Source organism: Anas platyrhynchos, chromosome 2 (assembly GCF_047663525.1).
Source record: "Anas platyrhynchos isolate ZD024472 breed Pekin duck chromosome 2, IASCAAS_PekinDuck_T2T, whole genome shotgun sequence".
NCBI classification, from domain to species: Eukaryota; Metazoa; Chordata; class Aves; order Anseriformes; family Anatidae; genus Anas; species Anas platyrhynchos.
Genome location: NC_092588.1, coordinates 141435179 through 141452962, shown reverse-complemented (window position 1 = coordinate 141452962; position 17784 = coordinate 141435179). Strand labels below are relative to the sequence as shown.

General features: G+C 39.6%; 1 protein-coding gene across 31 annotated transcripts in view; it reads right to left on the bottom strand.

Annotated features, from left to right (window-relative positions):
- KIAA1217 (KIAA1217 ortholog) overlaps nucleotides 1–17784 on the bottom strand; it is a 370266-nt gene that overhangs the window by 64191 nt on the left and 288291 nt on the right. The window contains exon 1 of one of the 31 annotated variants that reach the window (XM_038174608.2): nucleotides 15118–15395. The exons of 26 other annotated variants lie outside the window; for them this stretch is intronic. The gene's annotated coding sequence lies outside the window, so the exon portion shown is untranslated. Of the gene's footprint in view, nucleotides 1–4285; nucleotides 4532–15117; nucleotides 15396–17784 lie in introns of those variants that run through there. 4 more of the 31 variants (XM_072033706.1, XM_072033707.1, XM_038174607.2 and 1 more) reach the window with 4 other exon arrangements.

Sequence of the window (17784 nt, the reverse complement as noted above, 5' to 3'; positions counted from 1 at the left end):
TCCACCTCACACCATTGAGCAAAATCCCGGCATTGCTCAATGAAAATGTACTCTCATGCATACGCTGTCTTGAGCCATATGTTCTTGGGCTTCTGTTGCATGACTCAGGGACAGAGAAAGAGGATATTGGGTTTATCTGAGCCCATAACTACTAGGTGAAGTCACAGCCAATTGCTTTCAGGGTAAAAGGAAGATCTTTTAATATAAGCGTAGGATCATGTGCTTTTCAACTGCAGCTATGTAATATATTTGCCTGAGGGCGTGGTTTTGTTTAGCACATAGGTCTTCCTTGTTCTTGCTCCCTGTAGCCTTACACCCTTGAAATAGAAACTTGTTTGTCAATCCTTGGGGTTAAAATATGGCAAATGGCTACTACTACAATTTCTGCATAAAGCACTAGAGGGGATAGGCATCACTGAGAAGCTTTTACTTGATGTAGTAAAAAAAGATCATACCACATATAAGTGTATCCTGAGGAAGGTTTCAGTCTAACAACACTGCCATCTGTAAGATACAGATCTGGGTATTTTTTTGAAGCAGAACAGAGGCACCGGACATATACTGAAGAGTAAACATGTAAAATCAATTATGTTCTTTATTTCAATTCAGTTTGCATACTCAGTAACTTGCTGCATTTTGAACCTGATTATATGCAGAAAGGTAGCAAACCAGCTATCCATCCACCCGAATGGCTCACCTAGAGGCTGAGCAGACCAGTATCTCTGGATACAGCAGAATACAAAGCTTGCTGCAGCTCCTGCCTCCTCAAACAGCTCAGCTACCCTGAAAGAAGGGCAGAGTCACATGAATCACAAGCCTTATGGATAGCAAAGGGCAAGCTGCCATTCAGTGGTTCGACAGCTGGTGTTTTCTGGAGTACAATCCCATCTGTCTTGTCCTCTGTCAGGACTAATACAACACTGTGCTATCTTTATTCTAAATTTCTTATGGCTGTCCTGCCTCATAGGTCACTCTCGCGGTCTGTCCCAAGGTGGTCCTCTCACAATGAAGAAACCATCCTTCTGCCTCTTGGGATGGCTTCAGTGCATCATTTGTACCCATGGTGTGCGCCAGAGCAGCACATAGAGCCGTGCCCACACACACCAGGGCAATGCCAACTAGAGTTATGCCTTACCACTGATTCACTGCTTCCACACCAACACTCCACCTCACCAGGCATGGATACCAGAGGTGTACCCTGACTCATGCCACTATCTGCGAACATCTCAGAGCAAAACACAGGCAAAGGAAAAAGTAGGTGAGGGTTTCTGACCTGGCAGACCTACCCATTGCTCTCCCAGGCCTTGTCTACATCAACAGAGAGCACAGCAACTGGCTTTGCCCCAAGGCTTTCAGCCTGCCAAAATACCTAGATGGAGCATGTTCCTTAGGTGGTGCTCATCTCTGCACTGTCCTGGAGACACCCTGGAGTTCCCAGCAGACACCTCTCAGGCATGCAAAGCTATGGCTTTTCTTACTCTCCTGCTGGCACCCTGTAGTTCCCCGAGGAAACTGCACCTGTGTTCCTAAACTGGATCACCCACCAGTACACTGAGGTCATCTGAAATGAATTTTATCAAGAGCTTGGAGAATCTTTGATGAAAAAGCTGCAGAAGCACTAAATACTGATATAAAACTGATAAATGCAGCTGCAATACTGATAAATTCAAGGTGAAGAGATCTTTTACAGAAACTGATCGCAAGAAGAAAATCCTCTAAAATTGAGGCAATCCTTCACTTTGTTTCTAGGAAAAGAAAGGAAAGGCTTACTTAAAGAACCCAAAACCCAACAACAATACAATCCTCTTGTTTGTTCTTCCATCATAAAAATAAACTGACAGCCTTAGAGCCCTAGTTGTCCAAATCCCTCAGTTTGAACAGTAGTTGCACTGTATGATACCACACCTGTCATGGCTGATCTTTCACTAAGGTTGGGTTTCCACAGCTGAAAGCACAAACCAGCTTTTGCAAAAAACTGTCAGATACAATTTTGATACTTCTAAAATAATATTTACAAGAAGAAATAGTGCACTTGAAAATTATAGAATTGATAAACAGTCTGAAAATGACATTTTTTAAGTACATGTACCACAACTGTCTTTCTAAAGCCAAATCCTTCTCATGCTATCAGGCATCACTTTGTCACACTTGTTTGCTCTTGCCTTTTCTTTGTATGTCTTTTAATTCCTATAAATTTCCCAATAATGTTGAGACATTAAAGAAAAAAAAAACAGGCCGGCTGCAGCTGCGGGTTCCTCCAGCTGCCCAACGGCAAACACATTAGCATCACTTTTAGCTTTTTCTGGTCAGGAACTTTCCAATGAAAAATACTTTCAACAGACAATGCTAATTCAAAAGAGCTGAAACATTTGGTAAAAACATCAGTAAAGCAAACGTTGCTTGGAAAAAAAAAAACAACCACCCAGCAGATTTCAGTCAAACACCAGTATGGGTTCTTATCAGACAACTCTGGAGTGCTCTAAAGCTTTGGCTTTCCAGATCCATAGACATGGGGCAACTTGGTCAGTCTGCCCTCAGGTAGGCACCCCAGGTCTTCCATGGTCTCTTCAGCAGAGCCGGGTACTCAACAGTTGTGCACTGATCTTCTAGACCATGGAGTAAGATGTGCAGAAGTTTCAACATCTATCGCTCCTCAACAGCACTTCCAGATTAGTTTATTTGGCAATTTTGGCTAAGGATGGGCTCCCTGATGCCCAAAAGAGATGGTTCAGACCCTAAAACAGCTAGTCTAGGTTAAGCTTGGAGACCTGGCCTCACCTAAGTCTCGCCCCACAATACAAGACTTTAGGATATGCCAGGTTTCACAACAGTTTTTCATCATGGGAACCACATGCTGGTGGTTCCAAAATAAAACTGATTTCAGTGTTCAAACTTGCTGTGAATGGGGAATTCCGAGACCCAGCTAGCTCTGTTCTTGACATGTCCCTTATATTCCCATTGTCGTTTTCCAGATAATTTTCCAGATAAGGAGTTGCAGAACTCCCTGAGAAATCTCAGCATTTATTGTTATTGACTTCCCATCCTTAGCATGTATCTGGGTTTCAGTTTTTTAGCTTCTTTTGCATAGTTTTGGTATATGTTAAGCTGTAAAATCTCTGTATTGTAGTGCAAAAAGAGCTGAGCTTAAAACTCAGAATATCCATGAAACTGCAATTCTCTGATTCTAATGATTGCACTAGAACAAAACAGTTAATGGAACATGTATCGATAGGGCAAAAGAATTGCTGGGTTTTCCTTCTTCCATCTATGTTATTAATTCTATGTGTTTTCCTTTCCCTGATCAACAATGCTGCAATCAGCCAAAATAAGATGTTTCTTAGGGTGAGCCACTCTTCCAGTTTCTATGCTCGTACATTTATTTTGCCAGGCTTGCCTGGCCAGAGGGTGACATGAACACAGCAGGAGAACCAGATGATGATGTTCACTATCCTGAGAGGTGGCAGTCAGAGCACATACACATGATTATCCAGAAAGGAGACGTGCTGCCCTGAGTGAACCTCAGTCAGGAGTCATCACCATACTATTTGATATCACTGTGGCATCCCATCCCCATGTCTTCCTACCCGTAGTGCAGGTGTACACAAGGGGTATGGCACGAATACCCCTAAGAATTTTTAGGGTACAGTATTGTAGGCACACATACACTAGCTTGAATCAAGCACAGCTCAGCCACAGCGTTATTTCCCTTTCCATATGACAGAGCATCAAACACATTCTTAACATTATTGTCCCTTACTTTATACCTAGATCTTTAATGCACACTTGTGTATGAACCCAGCCCCTGCAGCTATCCAAATGTTTTACCTTAAGGTACTTTACATGTCTCGGTATGTCCTTTTATATCCCTGACTACATATAAACTTAATTCATACCATATCCTAAAGCTCCCATGGGGAAAACAAAGAATACCTGTTTCACTTTTTACTGAATATAAAACAGATCTGTAAAATTCTAAGCTAACCACAAAACAAATTTAATGGTGATATCAAAAATAATGTTTGATTGCTTCACCTTGCCTCTAAGTCAATGTGCATGCTGAAGGTGGATCTTGCAAACAAGCAGAGAGGAGAGTCTCCAACCAAATCCTACACAGTCTGCTCTTTCAGGCATAATTTTCCAGCTGTCCTGATGCTACTCTGGTTATTTGTTTCTACAATTAAAAATAGTAGCAGTCTTATTACACGCAGTCAATATTGTTACCTACAGACAAATATCAAATAATCTTTGATAAGATTTTTGCTCTGAAATAATTAAAGCCACTTACTGTTACTTAAGGAAATCACCTGTATGGCTACAGCAGTAAGATGAACATTTGTTTCCACTTCTTCTAATAAAGCATTTTTTGTTTTCAGCCTTGAGTCTAAATCCTCAGTCTACAGTACAGCATTTTATAAATCCGTGCCTTCTGGGAAAAGGTTTTTAAACAGTAAAAATGTTCCTTGTTCTCTCTGCTCACAACAGGGGCAGGCCATCTTGCTTTACCCAGTCATCTAAGTAATGCTGCCTCAATAGACTGAAGTACTTTTCCACATGACAAGCCTGCAATTTCTCCTCCCCTTCGAAATTAGTCACTAAATAACCTCCTTGGCATGTCACCCAGTCACAAACTGTGCAACACTATGTGATTCAATCACTCAACCATTTTTTAATGTGCGCCTATAAGATGCATAGAAAGAGGCTAACATCATGGAATGAAGTACAAGGGAGACTCACAAAGGGGAAAGCCATAAATAAAACTAGGAGTAAACTCCATTTAGGTAAGAGAGTGCATGTTAAAGGTAACTATATAAAATGCATCCATATTAATTCTCCGACAGGAGAAGACCTCCAATTATTTAGCAAACCCAGTACATACAATTCTAGGGGAAAAAAAGAAAAATACAGCCATTATTAACCTTGGCAGCTTTTTGAATGCTCCGCTTTGTGGGGACACCTAGTAGAAAGAAGCGTGAGCCCCTCCTGCCAGGAGAAGCACCTAGACACAGGAACCGGCTGTCTACTCATTAACCAGGCACCTGAGCCACTTGGCTAACCTGAACTTTGGGGCCCCCATAAATCAATTGCACGGTTATCTCTGCAGCACACCATGCTAGCCATTAGGATTACCTTTTTTTTTTTTTTTTTTTTTTTTTAAAAAAAAAAAAGGCAAAATAGAGATGGCAAATGTCCAAAAAAAAAAAAAAGAGATAGAAAGCTTGCCTACCTCCCTTCCATCCCCTCACTCCAAAAGACTCAATAACATGGAAAATGTACCCTTAAAAATATGGTATTTAGAGTGTGAAAGAGATGGCACTTAAACATCGTAGGGCAGTCTCTTGACACAAGCACTTTGCAGCACTGCAGTTATCTTCTGTATTTTTGGTGTGCTTTTTTGTTTGTTTGTTTGTTTTTATGCACATAAAATATTGCTTGTATCATCATGGCTGGCATTCAGAAGAATCAAAATACAATTTAAGTGCATAACCCTGAGCTAATATCAATATAAAGAACCATTTATAAGGGGACCTAACTGGAATAACATTTCTATTCTGCAGTACTCCCTGCTCTCAGTCTCTCAGCCGTGAGAGAGGGAGGCATCACTCATTGCTGTTACAAAAGGGTAAGCTGACACAAAGCATTTGCGTAACATGACAAAGATCAGAGCAGATCTGGTAGCCAAAACTAAAAATCCAGGTGTTCCACCCCTTACTACACATTCCCCAAGAGCAGAAGGAATCATCCAGATGTGCAGACAGCTGTTGAGTCTTCCCATTATAAATTTGTACACCATTATTGGTCTTGACCAGAACTTCACAAAATTTCTGTGTAGCATAACTTAATGTAAGCAGTCTTTTCAAGAGTGTAAAAGTATTTAAGTGTAGCATTTCCAGTTTCACTGTGAAAATATTTTAAGATATTATTTTTATTAAATATTTGTACCAGAACTATAAAAAAGTAACATCGTGGCACAGAAACAATCTTAAACCTATTTATTTTCATTTCAAATTTAATCAGTCAAGGCTTGTTTCTTGCAGTATAGGAGTAAAGCAGTATTTACTGTTGAAGCATCTGGTTTATATTTGGCAGGTTTTACTAACCAGTCAAGTATCCCCTTTTAATGAATGGAAGTATGACCTAGTTAAAAATCTGCTTATGTCTGCTGACCAACTCAAAAATATCAAAAGTAAAAATACAAGCAAATTATCCTAATACAGTTTTGTGTCACACATGCTTTCCAGCAAGCACAGAGTATAGTCTGCCATCCATGTTCTTCCTTACAGGGGAACAAACCTGCAGTGAGAAATCACATTATTATGCTAATATGCAGGATAAAAAAGACCACCATATTTCACTTCTGTTTCTTTGCACTGAGTTGCAAGCTGGTAGGATGCACATTTTCAGTAATTGGACTCCAGCATGATAAAGTATATCCCAGAACATCAGGCACACTATAACTAGTTCTCCATACATCTGGCACTATATGCAATAGTCTCCAAGTCTGTCTGATGCATATGAAAAGTTTTTCATATGAGGAATGAATCTTCTTTTAATTTTAAAATACACCAGGCACAGCATCATAAATAGTACACAGATATATCATTACCAAGGCTGTAATTTAATTTGTAGGTTCTAACAATGCGTACAAACCATTCAAGTATCACTTTCCATTTCAATTACTTTATCAGAGCCCTCAAGCCTTGTCTAACTTGCCATGTATCATCCTGTGTTTAATTACTTGCCATATATTTGTTTATAACGTACTGTACAGAACAATAGTTCCTTTCCAGTTTAGCCCCCCATATAAACAAATGGTATGCCCCTAAGAAGCGCAACACCCTACACTTCACCAAGATCAGACCTGGAAGTATGGGCTAGCCCGTTGCTTTAAAATCTGTTAATGTCTATGGTGATAGGCACAAGTTACCACTGAGGTTTATCTCCGGTCCCCCTAATTTTCTTCTACATTATTAACGCTAATTCAGGACCCTTGGAACAATTTGCCCATCACATTAATTTATTTTTTCTTTGCTCCCCTCGATTCTCAGTGGAAAAGTGTTAGAGACACATTAGCGAAATGCACAATTATAAATTGAGAGAACATTTTGAAGTCTGCTGTGGGGTATACATGTGAGGCATAGATGGAACTGGCTTATTGCTTGACTGCTGATCAAAGTTCTTTCTGTTCCTGATAACAGCTCTTTTGGTGCCTATGCCCTTAATAATACATTCATGGATGGAAATAATGAAGCAGTTAATGTTTGTACTGCTGTAAACAACCATTTCCTTAACACAAAACAGGGAAATTTACAGGCTTGATGGCTTGTCACTGACTCAACTGTTTTGCTCTCAGTACTCAGGAGGGAAGCTTGTGATGGAGTCAATGGGGTTTTGCTAAAACGCAACAAGTTAGTTCAATCCAGCAGAATCCAAGTGGGAAGACAGTTTGCTGATGAAGATTTTACAGCTGTTTTCTGAAAGAAGCATTATTTATTTATTTTCAATGAAGGTCTCACATGACTTCATCACTCCTATAGCCCACCCAGAACCTAATTCTGATCAAAGAAACTGAGAGTGTAGGAGGACAGAGACCCGTGTGTGGACTTGTTTGTAGAACCTCCTAGGTCTCCAGTTACACAAGACTTTTCAAGGTAGCACGAGAGCTACCATCAGCATCTTTCTTCCCTCTGCACAGGCAAGCACCATGACAGAAACCTCTCACTGGGGTTATCCACTTTCTGCAATGAAAGCAAAAGAGACCAACCCCTAGCTTTGCCTCTAATCATTCAGCAGAGGAACAAAAAAAATGGTCATATCCAGCCCTGACCTCAATCTCAGCTGCTTCCCCACAGCAAAAATGGGGAGCAGATCACAGACCCCCCAGGTTGCTGTCCTCCACAAAGGCACCAAGGTGTCAGGCACACCAGCCCCCGACCATATTCATATCTACAAAGATTTGTGGGGTGCCTCTCTGAAGACTGAAAATCCTACAGGATCTCTTCTATGAATTTAAGAGGCCAAGCTAAACAAATAGGGTGGGAACAGAACAGTTTTGGCTGCCTGACATATATTGGACTTGATATTATGTGCAGACTACACTATCTTCTCCTAAACATACATGTTGTTTGTTATTCCCTTTGTTTACTGTTTCCTAAGGCACTTGGTGAAACAGATATGCCTTGGGGTAGATATAAATACCATTTATCTACCTTGGGCTAGATATAAATACCATAAAGTGCTCTTATGCTTATGCCAAACTCCCTAGTTCTGGGGAAAAAAAAAAAAAAAGAAGCAAAGAACAAACAAACAAACAAAAAACATCCCACACCACACATCGCTACTAGCTAGAAAGAACCACTATAAAGGGGACAGGCAGCTCTAAAGGCTCACTGCTGGCAGTGCAGCGCAGTCGGTAGAAGAGCTGGCGCTTACAGAGTGGAGCAACCTGCACACGGAGCCTTTGAACCAGCACACAAGCGAGCATCTGAGCTCCAAGAGAACAACACCTCATTGTAACATGTAAAGCAACAGCATGTTTACATGCATACATATGTGTGTGCATGCCAGCAGCACATTTGTGGCCTCTCCTTTGGTGATGGTTAATCAACAAAATCAGGAATTCTGGATTTTTAGGGATTTAAAAAATTAAAGGCAAGCGAGTACAAGCAAGCAAATCCTGGAGGTGCTGGAAACTCTATAAGCCTCTCAAACTTTATTTTAAGTATACTTGAGCAAATATAGCCAACTCTCTCTGGAGTCACATGAAGAAGGTTCTGCAAAACTGAACTATTACGTCAGGTCTGCAGTCTGTCTCTCTACCCTGTAATTTAAACCTCATGCTTCCCCCTCATTTCTGTAGTGATTTAAACAAAGACATTTTCCTAGCCATAGGAAAGTATCACAGCATGTATCACAGACATACATGCACTCAGCATTTCCCCAAAAGTTAAGATGGCACTATTAGTTGCTTTGCACTGGGGCTGTCTCGTCCCACGTTGTTCAAAGGCAGTCATCCAGGCACCCCTCCGAGTCAGCTCCTTCCCTCCCCAGCCGGGTGGAACAAGCTGCCCCTTGGTGTTCCCAGCCTCTCCCCACTGACAGCACTGGGAGGCAATTTCTACCACAAGTTTATAAGGGTTAGGCTTTTTTCTTATTTTTATCACGACCCTGTCCATATGTCTTTTCATTTAGCTCACTCTCTGTTCTGTTTTTCAACCTATTGTTTTCCTTTTTCCTTTTTTCCCCCTGTATAAGTCAAGCTGAAATACTAAAGCTAGAAGGGATAACAGCAATTTCATTCCAACTACTGCTGCTTGCTACTCCTTATGATGGACTTTACTGTCATTCACCTTGGTGGATCCAACCTGGCCTGATTAAGCTAAGAATTCAACATCCCTGACCTGAAGCTGCTAATAAACATTATTTATTTATTAACAGAGCAATACAGAAGCACCTCCACGTGTCAATCTTCTTATCTTCTGTCCTACTATTAGCACTTTTTCTTATGCCTAAACATTTTCAAGCCTAAATGTATAGGACTGAGTTTGTAGCATGAATTTTTTTCCTGCTTATCCCACATGTAATGCAGAAATATTAATAAAAGATATCAATAGTGAAAAAAAAAAAAAAAAAAAAGGAAGGTAATAGGGAATTCTGAATGTAAAACTCTAGAAAAAAAGAGGAAAGAAAGCAAAAAAAAAAGGAGGGAGGAGAATGGGACAAGGTGAAGTACAATACTAAGAGTTTGTGAAAGAGTAATACTGTAGATGGAGTGCTGAGAACTAAATAGGGAAAAAAGAAAAGGATAACAGAAAAAAAATGGAGACTTAAGACAGAAGGAGGTGAGGTACTGATGAGAAAAAGACAAATTAAAGAGAATATGAAGAGAAATTCAACATCAAAAAAAAAAAAAAGGAATGAAAGAGTGAGAGAAAATGAGTGTGGAAGAACATGAATTACTTCAAATTTTCTTCAAGGCTAGAAGATTTTGCCTTAGTTCTTGTTATTACTATGCTGTAGCCTAGCATAGCAGGCACAGGAGGAAAGAGGGAGAGAGGAAAGAGAAAGAAGAAAATATATCCAACATAAATTTCTTTGGTTTGGGCTAATATTCTGAGGATTTCTGTTTTTAGTTTAGTTTAGTTTTGTTTTCAGGGGTTGTGAAAACATGAGGGTGGCTTTTAGGAAAGAAGTGAGCAGAGCGTTCTAGGTAAATGCCAGCTGGAGTAAGCCCATAAAACACATGGAGACACGGGCATTCAAAGCAAAGATATTTGAGATGCACTCAAAAGCTACAAAAGTCTTCTGAAATCTAGAACTAAGTTGAGCCATTCCCATTGGAGTTGTGATTAAGATTTAACACAGCTTTGTCTCCTTCAAACATCATAGAAAACAGCTCTCTACAAGTCAGGCCTTAGTTCAGCATCTCCAAGACTTGCTATGCAGTGGGACCGAGTGCTGAGCAATAACACTGAGGGTGATGCCACCTTTTGTCTGGTCGTTAGTGGGGACAACAGAAATTCTAGGCTAATGAAGTCACCACCAAGCTCTGACAAGCGGCAAGACTTCTCTGTATGTGTGTCCTTCTCACAAAACTTTTTCATATATTAATTCCACACAGCTATGATTGCTTCCCCAAATACACCTCCACCTCCAGAGCTCATTGGTCATCATAATGCCCAGGTGTCCTAATTCCTAGACTAAGATCTCTTTATTCACGTCTAAAACAAGAATCCAATGTAAAGAGAAGGGGAAAGCAATAACAGACTGAGCTTCTTGCCATAAAAAGAAAATTGAGTTTACAATATGCATCAGCTTAGATCTAGATAAGGAGCAGGATTTACATTTGGACTAGCCTGGTGGCATGGGTAGTGAACCTTTTTACACTCCCTAGCAGACATTACTACAGATTAGCTGTCCGTGGGACACAACCTTGGTGACGCTGGGTGATCTCTCCTTGCAGGGGAAGGGAGCACAAGGCCACACAGAGCTGTCCCCACTCTGTACCACGAGGACCTCCATGCATTAGGCAATCCAAGCAAAACAAGGAATGACACACAGCACATTCTGCATTAGCCCAACTGAAATCAATTGAAATCACAGTGCTGCTGTGTGAGGGTTTATTCCCCCAACAACATTTCATTGTTTGAGCTATTTCTCTGCTACCGGTCTGCGTTACTTTATCCCTGATCAGCAAGACGGACATCCAGACCAGTGAATGTAGCAGACACTCCCTTCTGCATATTTATGAGTGCATTTCATTTCCTACAAGCAAATGGAATGTGAGAGTTAAAAAAAAAAAAAAAAAAGCTAAAATTATCCAATTAAGCAGAGAGACGTTAATAAATCTCTCATGCTTGATTTTCCAATGCTTCCTCAGTGCTCTTTCCAGACAGAGTAGCATGGTGAGTACACTAAGAAACCTCTTAGCATTTCAGCCAAGATTTTTCAGAGTGTTATCACAAATGACAAAAATATAAACACACTGAAACATAACACATTTCAGTCCTAAAAAGGTCGGATTTACATAATTACATCATTGGTTTGCCAATATCCACATTTATATCATCAGTATAGCATGGCCCACCCAGCCCATAAGCTATTAGACTGTTTGGACTGAACATATAAAAGCTGTTACTGATTTTTTTTTAAGTTCACATTATGACACCCCTCATAACTAGGGTTGAATTTGAACCAACTGTTTGTTTCTTTTTGCTTTTCCACAGCTGCTTTTGAGGCAGAATTTTCTGAAAACAAACAGGAGTCATGTAATTCATGAAGATGTAGCAAGCATTTCCTTCCCCCCGTCCCGTTCCCCTTGAAGAGATCAAGCACATCATGCACATAGCACAGACAGCCACCACCAGCGCAGGGAGCCAAACCCTTCAGACCAGTCTCAATGTCAGCACTTCCTCAGGGCACTGCTGAACTGATGGGGTCATCCCTTTTTTTTCCCAAAAAAGGAATAGTTTCAAACATGTACATTTCTGGTACAGATCAGCATTTTTATTTGGTTTAAATATGCTGTATATCAGATTTCTTTTCTTTAAAAAAAGAAATACTGTTAGTAACTGAACTCATAAATCAAAATAAATGCATGGCTTTCTGACTTGCTGTACTAACGACTCAGCTTTTATTTTTGGTCCATATTTGTATTTTTTCCCACTGTGCTGAAGCCAAATAAAACTGAACAAGTTGATATGGTTAAATGAACATAAAGGAAAGCATCACACTTGGTCTCATCTGGCATTACCTAACAATAGAGTCAAAACACGATTTCTATTACAGATATATGCAATTGATTAGGAATATAAACAATATAAAAAATGTTACAAATCAGAGCTGATGGGTAAAAAAACAAAGCAACATGTCCACACCTGTAACCACCTATTTCTGTCAATGTAAGGGTGCAGCAAATCAGAAGTTACTCTGCTGAGTTTTGGCCTCAGTGCTGTCAGCAGGAAAATGGTCATGGAAGCCACAGAAGTGGATTTTACAATGTATGCGTCCAAGCTGGACTGCACCTCTTAGCCATAAGGCCAAGCAAGTATTTGCAGGTGTAAGTACATTTTTTTGCAACGTTACAGGTGCTATCACTGCAGCAATCAGTTTGAGCCCTACATTTTCTTTTTATTTTACTTCCTTCTATCCAAAAAAGCATACAACCTGCCATGGTCAGCATGACTGAAGTAAATAACTTACTTTACTCTAAGGTGAAGCTATCTATAGTAAACATTAAGTGACTGAGGGACTAGCCCTTTACCCAACACACCCTGTTGGTCTTTTCACTCAGTCACACAGAACTTTGATTTGCAATGATGTAAGAAAGGCATCTACTCATGCAAAAAATAATTGCAGCATCACATCATTTCTCATGGAGTCCTGTTGCCTGCTGTTATTTGCAACTGTATTCCTTTTGCCAGCAGAGGCTTTTTTTAACCCCAGATCTCACACGTATCCAAGGAAAGATATTTTTACTCCTCATATTTTCAGAAGACTGATTAATTTTCCAGAGCCCACATAAGAAAAAGTACAATCCAAGACGGAGAAGAATCAAAGGCCTCAAATATGTACATGTGTTCTAGACACCAGGTACTGGCTTACTCTTTTTTTTGTGTCAAAGGAAGATGGGGACAGAACTAATTCCCTTCAGTATTCACTAGGCTTAACCTCAAGCAGGCAATTAACAGCGTACTGAAGTGAAGACTCAGTGGAAAGCAGAGAATTTGGGTCATGACCATGAAGTATCACATTTTGGATTTGTGAAAAACTTCTTGGGAAATCTAAGGCCCTGACTGACAAAAGAGCAGGAGGTTTGAACACAAAAAACACATTGCTTCTAACTTTTCTTGGGTTCAAGAATCATGATACTAAACCGCCACCTCCACATGGTGATTTTAAAGCTTTGTTCAAGTAAAAGATCCTTTGGAAAGCTAACTGGAAGTCACAAAGCTTGGCTGGACTTTGGTACTAGCCCAGAACATAGGGGACTCCAGCAGTTCAGATAAGCTCCCAGTTTACAATGGAGGTAAAGGAGGAACTCCCCTCCAAATAAGCGAGGTCACGGCCACGAGCATTTTTATCGTCTGCCAGTGTGTGTTTAGGGAGCTCTGGCAACATCTGACCCCACCAGCTACTTAGGAATTTCAAGTAAACAGCCAAATTAGTGCGAATTGTTCTACTAAAAGCAAGGGCAATGGAAAAAAAAAAAAAAAAGAGTAAAACATCTAAAGAATTGAAACAAGGAAACATTATGTAAAAGAAGGTGGAGTAAGAATAAAACCAGAAACCAGTAGACAATAAAAATGGACTCAAATCCAATCCTTATGTTTTTATTCAGGGCAAGTTCCCAGTGAAGGCAGTGAAAGCTTTGCCGAGAACCTTAGACTTATGTTAGAGATAAGGCTTCCCATTTTAATGAAGGAGTGAGGAGACCTTCACACGAGAGAGATCAGATGTTGTCATTAAGGAACTTCATCAGCTCCAGGGCAAGCTCTGAGCAGACCTCAACACGAAAGACAGGCTGGCTTGAACATGGGCCTGTTAGCGTGAAAGAAAGAGCTTTCCCCAACAAAATGCCACAAAAACAACTGTATTGTGGTTGCAAGTCGACCTGTTTCCACAGAGAAAACTCTCTGGGAGTTTCCAGGTAGCTGGTTTGTGATATCTACCATATGACACTCCTCTTAGGCTAACTGGAAGATTACTGCATGGGTGCGGCAAGCTCAGGTTCCTTCAACGTTTTAGTGTCAAGAACATTAAACTTTCTTTTAACAGCAAGATTGATGTAAACTTAAAATCCATCTGCATTATTTGAAAAAAAAAACTTTTAAAATGTTGGTATAGTAGCAGAATCTACAAGATTATATTCTTTATACACAATATATATATATATATATATATATATATATATAATCCACCAATTATAATAAAAATATAATCCACCAAAGCACATAGCCATCCTATTAAAAATTCATGATACTGCATGCATCTAACTATAATGCAGGATCTATATCTTTAAAAAGATTGACTTTTTGCCAGAAAGCATTTAAGATTTATATATCGGTTTATGCATAGCTAAAATAAAAGCTGAAATTTTCTTTAAAATTCTACCCACTTTCCCACTAACTTAGGCTTTAAACAATAGTAGATATTGTATATCAAACAACATACAATTGAAAGAGAGCAGGTACATTTAATCTTTCATCACAGTCTGATTTGGTGCAGCTACTTCTCAGTGCATACTGCTCTGTAGTTGCATTAATAATTGGCAACTACTGACAAGTCATTCAAAGCAAAGGTAGTAAAACCATGCCAGTAAAAAAAATCAGAAAATCAGAGACTTCTTTTATATATTTTGTTCCAATCTCCACAAGATTTGTAATGGCAAGTTGGAAAATAACTTTTTACGTTTAATGTATAACTAGTCATAAAACCTAAGAGTAGAGTTTGGTGATTTAGCAAGCAATTAAGCATTTATTTTCCCATACAGTTCAAGGAAGAAGAAATAGCTTTCATTGCTCTGATAAAAATTCTCAGTGAATATGAAAATATCTTTCAGTTTGAGGGAAAAAAGAAAAGGGATCATATATCTTTCATTATTTATAAGCATCATCTTACCTTACATTTCTCGGTGAGTTCCGTTTCTAGATGACTTTGGCAGGTATTTTAATTCAGAATTAGTTTCAGCAATACATGCCATTACATCTTCTCTTTAAAACAAACCGCTTTTTCTCTTTTCCTCAGACAAAGTATGTGGGCTAAAAGAGCTGCAGCGTCTCTGTTCAAGCGATTTCATGGACACTCAGAGGCTTACTGTATGAAAGTTAAATCTGAGTAAGGAAGGCATTTTTCCTGTCCCGGAAATCAGTATAACCAAAACCAATGCTGAGCTAATGAGAAATGTTTCTTCCATGTGTTCTGTTTGGCAGACACTGCAAGTCATATCAAGGAAACACGTGATGTTTATAAATACAATATGGCTCGTGTTGTCATAACCTCTCAATGACAAAAAGAGCATTAGAAAAAGCAGACAGCAAAACAGCAGGAAAGATGAGATTTGTATCATTTGGAAGTTCTCTATCAGATAATAGAGGTATTAGCGTTTGCTTTTTCTTTTTTCTTTTTCTGCCCAAAAGAAAACAAAGTTTTATAGTACTCGGATCAGGAAGGCAAACACATGACAACTTACACAAATGCTGTCTTATAGGCATCCTAGCACTAAAATGCATTCATTTAATTGCTTGAATTCTTTTCCAATACTTTTCTTCTAAATACCTCTACGTGATTCAAGGAGTTGTTTTGTGTTTGTTTTTTTTTTTAATTATTATTATTATTATTTTGTTTGTTTGTTTGTTTTTAGCCATGGTATGCAATGAACAAATGTAGTTTTGGCAGCATTTGCAGCTTTTATGTTTATTGATGTTAAGATTACAAACAATCCAATGAAAAGAAGCTAAACATCTCAAAGAAGCTGGATGTATGTTTACAGGTATCTTAAGCACACAGGAGGATGCTCCTGCTTTTATTATCTCTCTATCTTTCCTGCAAACCAGCACTGAATTTCAGACTCCCTAGATGCTTCTTGGGAAGTTGTTTGAAGGTTTTTAGCAATTTTTTTTTTTTTAAGTTCACAAATTGCATCAATACGTAATGTAGATGAGAACTGAAGCGTTAGCAGCTTGCTAGCCAGGTAGTTTCAGGTGAAAAATTGAAAGTCGCTGTTGCGCAATTTTATAGTAAAAGCTATTCAACACAACCGTTTACCCAACTTATCAAATGTCTGCATCATTTTACAGAACAACTCACTTTAACTCATCCCATGTCACCTTGGCAGACCAAACCCCCGTCGGTGCCAAGAACATCATCACCTTTTTGCCGTTTAACTCCCAGCACCGTGGAGTTTCCATGTACCCGCGCTCTCTGACTCAGCCCTGACCGAACTTGCCCTAATTGCTCTTTCTCCGAGAAACAGTCTCTGAAAGGAAAAACCTCAAGGTGTACCTCAATAAAACAACAGCCACAACAAGCATTCTTTGAATATTCTGGCCTCACCCACCCAGCTGAGGGCTGGGATAAAGGGCTGACCTGATAAGGTCTCATTCAAGTCAGGGAATTAAGCAAAAACATGGTGGATCTAAAACATTTGAAAACAAAGTGTAACCCACAGACTTCATGGCAGGTGGTAGGGAAGAGAAAGACTGCCAAGCAAAATAGCCACCTGTTTGTTATAAAGTAAAAATTCCCCCAATTCTCAAACTGGCAGAGAGATGAAACCCAAAACAAACCACTGCATGAACCAACATTATTAGAATCCAACCGTGCCACCAGAAATGCAGACAGGTTACAGACAGAGGGGTGAGACTATAATTTAGGATTCTTCCCCTTTTATACACTCTAGAAAAGGAGGAACCAGGACAGAAGATGCATTGTGCACATACAGTGGGGAATCACTTCCACTTGAAGTCAGTGGTACGGCACCAAGAGGTGCAACAACCCAGGACAAAATGAGCTGTGACACCTCCAAAGACATTCAATTCAATACACAAAACCCCACTGTTCTTTAGTGTCCCCTGTTGATGTGGTATCCATATCTGACACCTAAATGTGAGACGAGATGCGACCTGGATCCTACAGTTAGGAAGTCTGAGAAAATCTTTTCCCCTTTGCATCTACACAAATCACAAAATGTTAATTATAATGGCAAAGAGAAGCATGGTTGTGTACATGGGATTGTACTGGGATTCAAAAGAATGCTGGAGAGAATAAAAAACTCATCTGAACTTCCACTTTTGGACAAGAGACAGTGTTTTGTCAAAAGAAAGTATTGTTGCATGGAGACATAGAAAGAGCTGATTAATGTTACATATTCAGGCAGCAGAATAAAAGAATGAACTGCAGCAACACGAAGACTCCAAAGAAAACAGCTGCTACAGATTTCCAGTGTACATGTTGGGAAAGGAATAACAAAACAAAGGAAAAGCACAAATGCAAATATTCAGTGAGACAGCACTATGTGGCTACCTCTTGCTTGAAACAGCATTCAACATAGCAGACCTGTCAAACAAATCTTGCTCTTCAAGATGTAAATGGCCATGACACAACACCAACAAGCAAATAAGGCACTCTGAATGATTCAAAGAGAAACTGTTGTTTAGAACTTGTTTACACCCCACGCAAAAGTCTTTTCTTAAACACAACCCATTCTGAAAGACGCATGAAACAGAAAGATCAGGAAAATTAGAGTTAAGGGACGCAAGAACTGAATGTTTTGATACGACTTCTGAA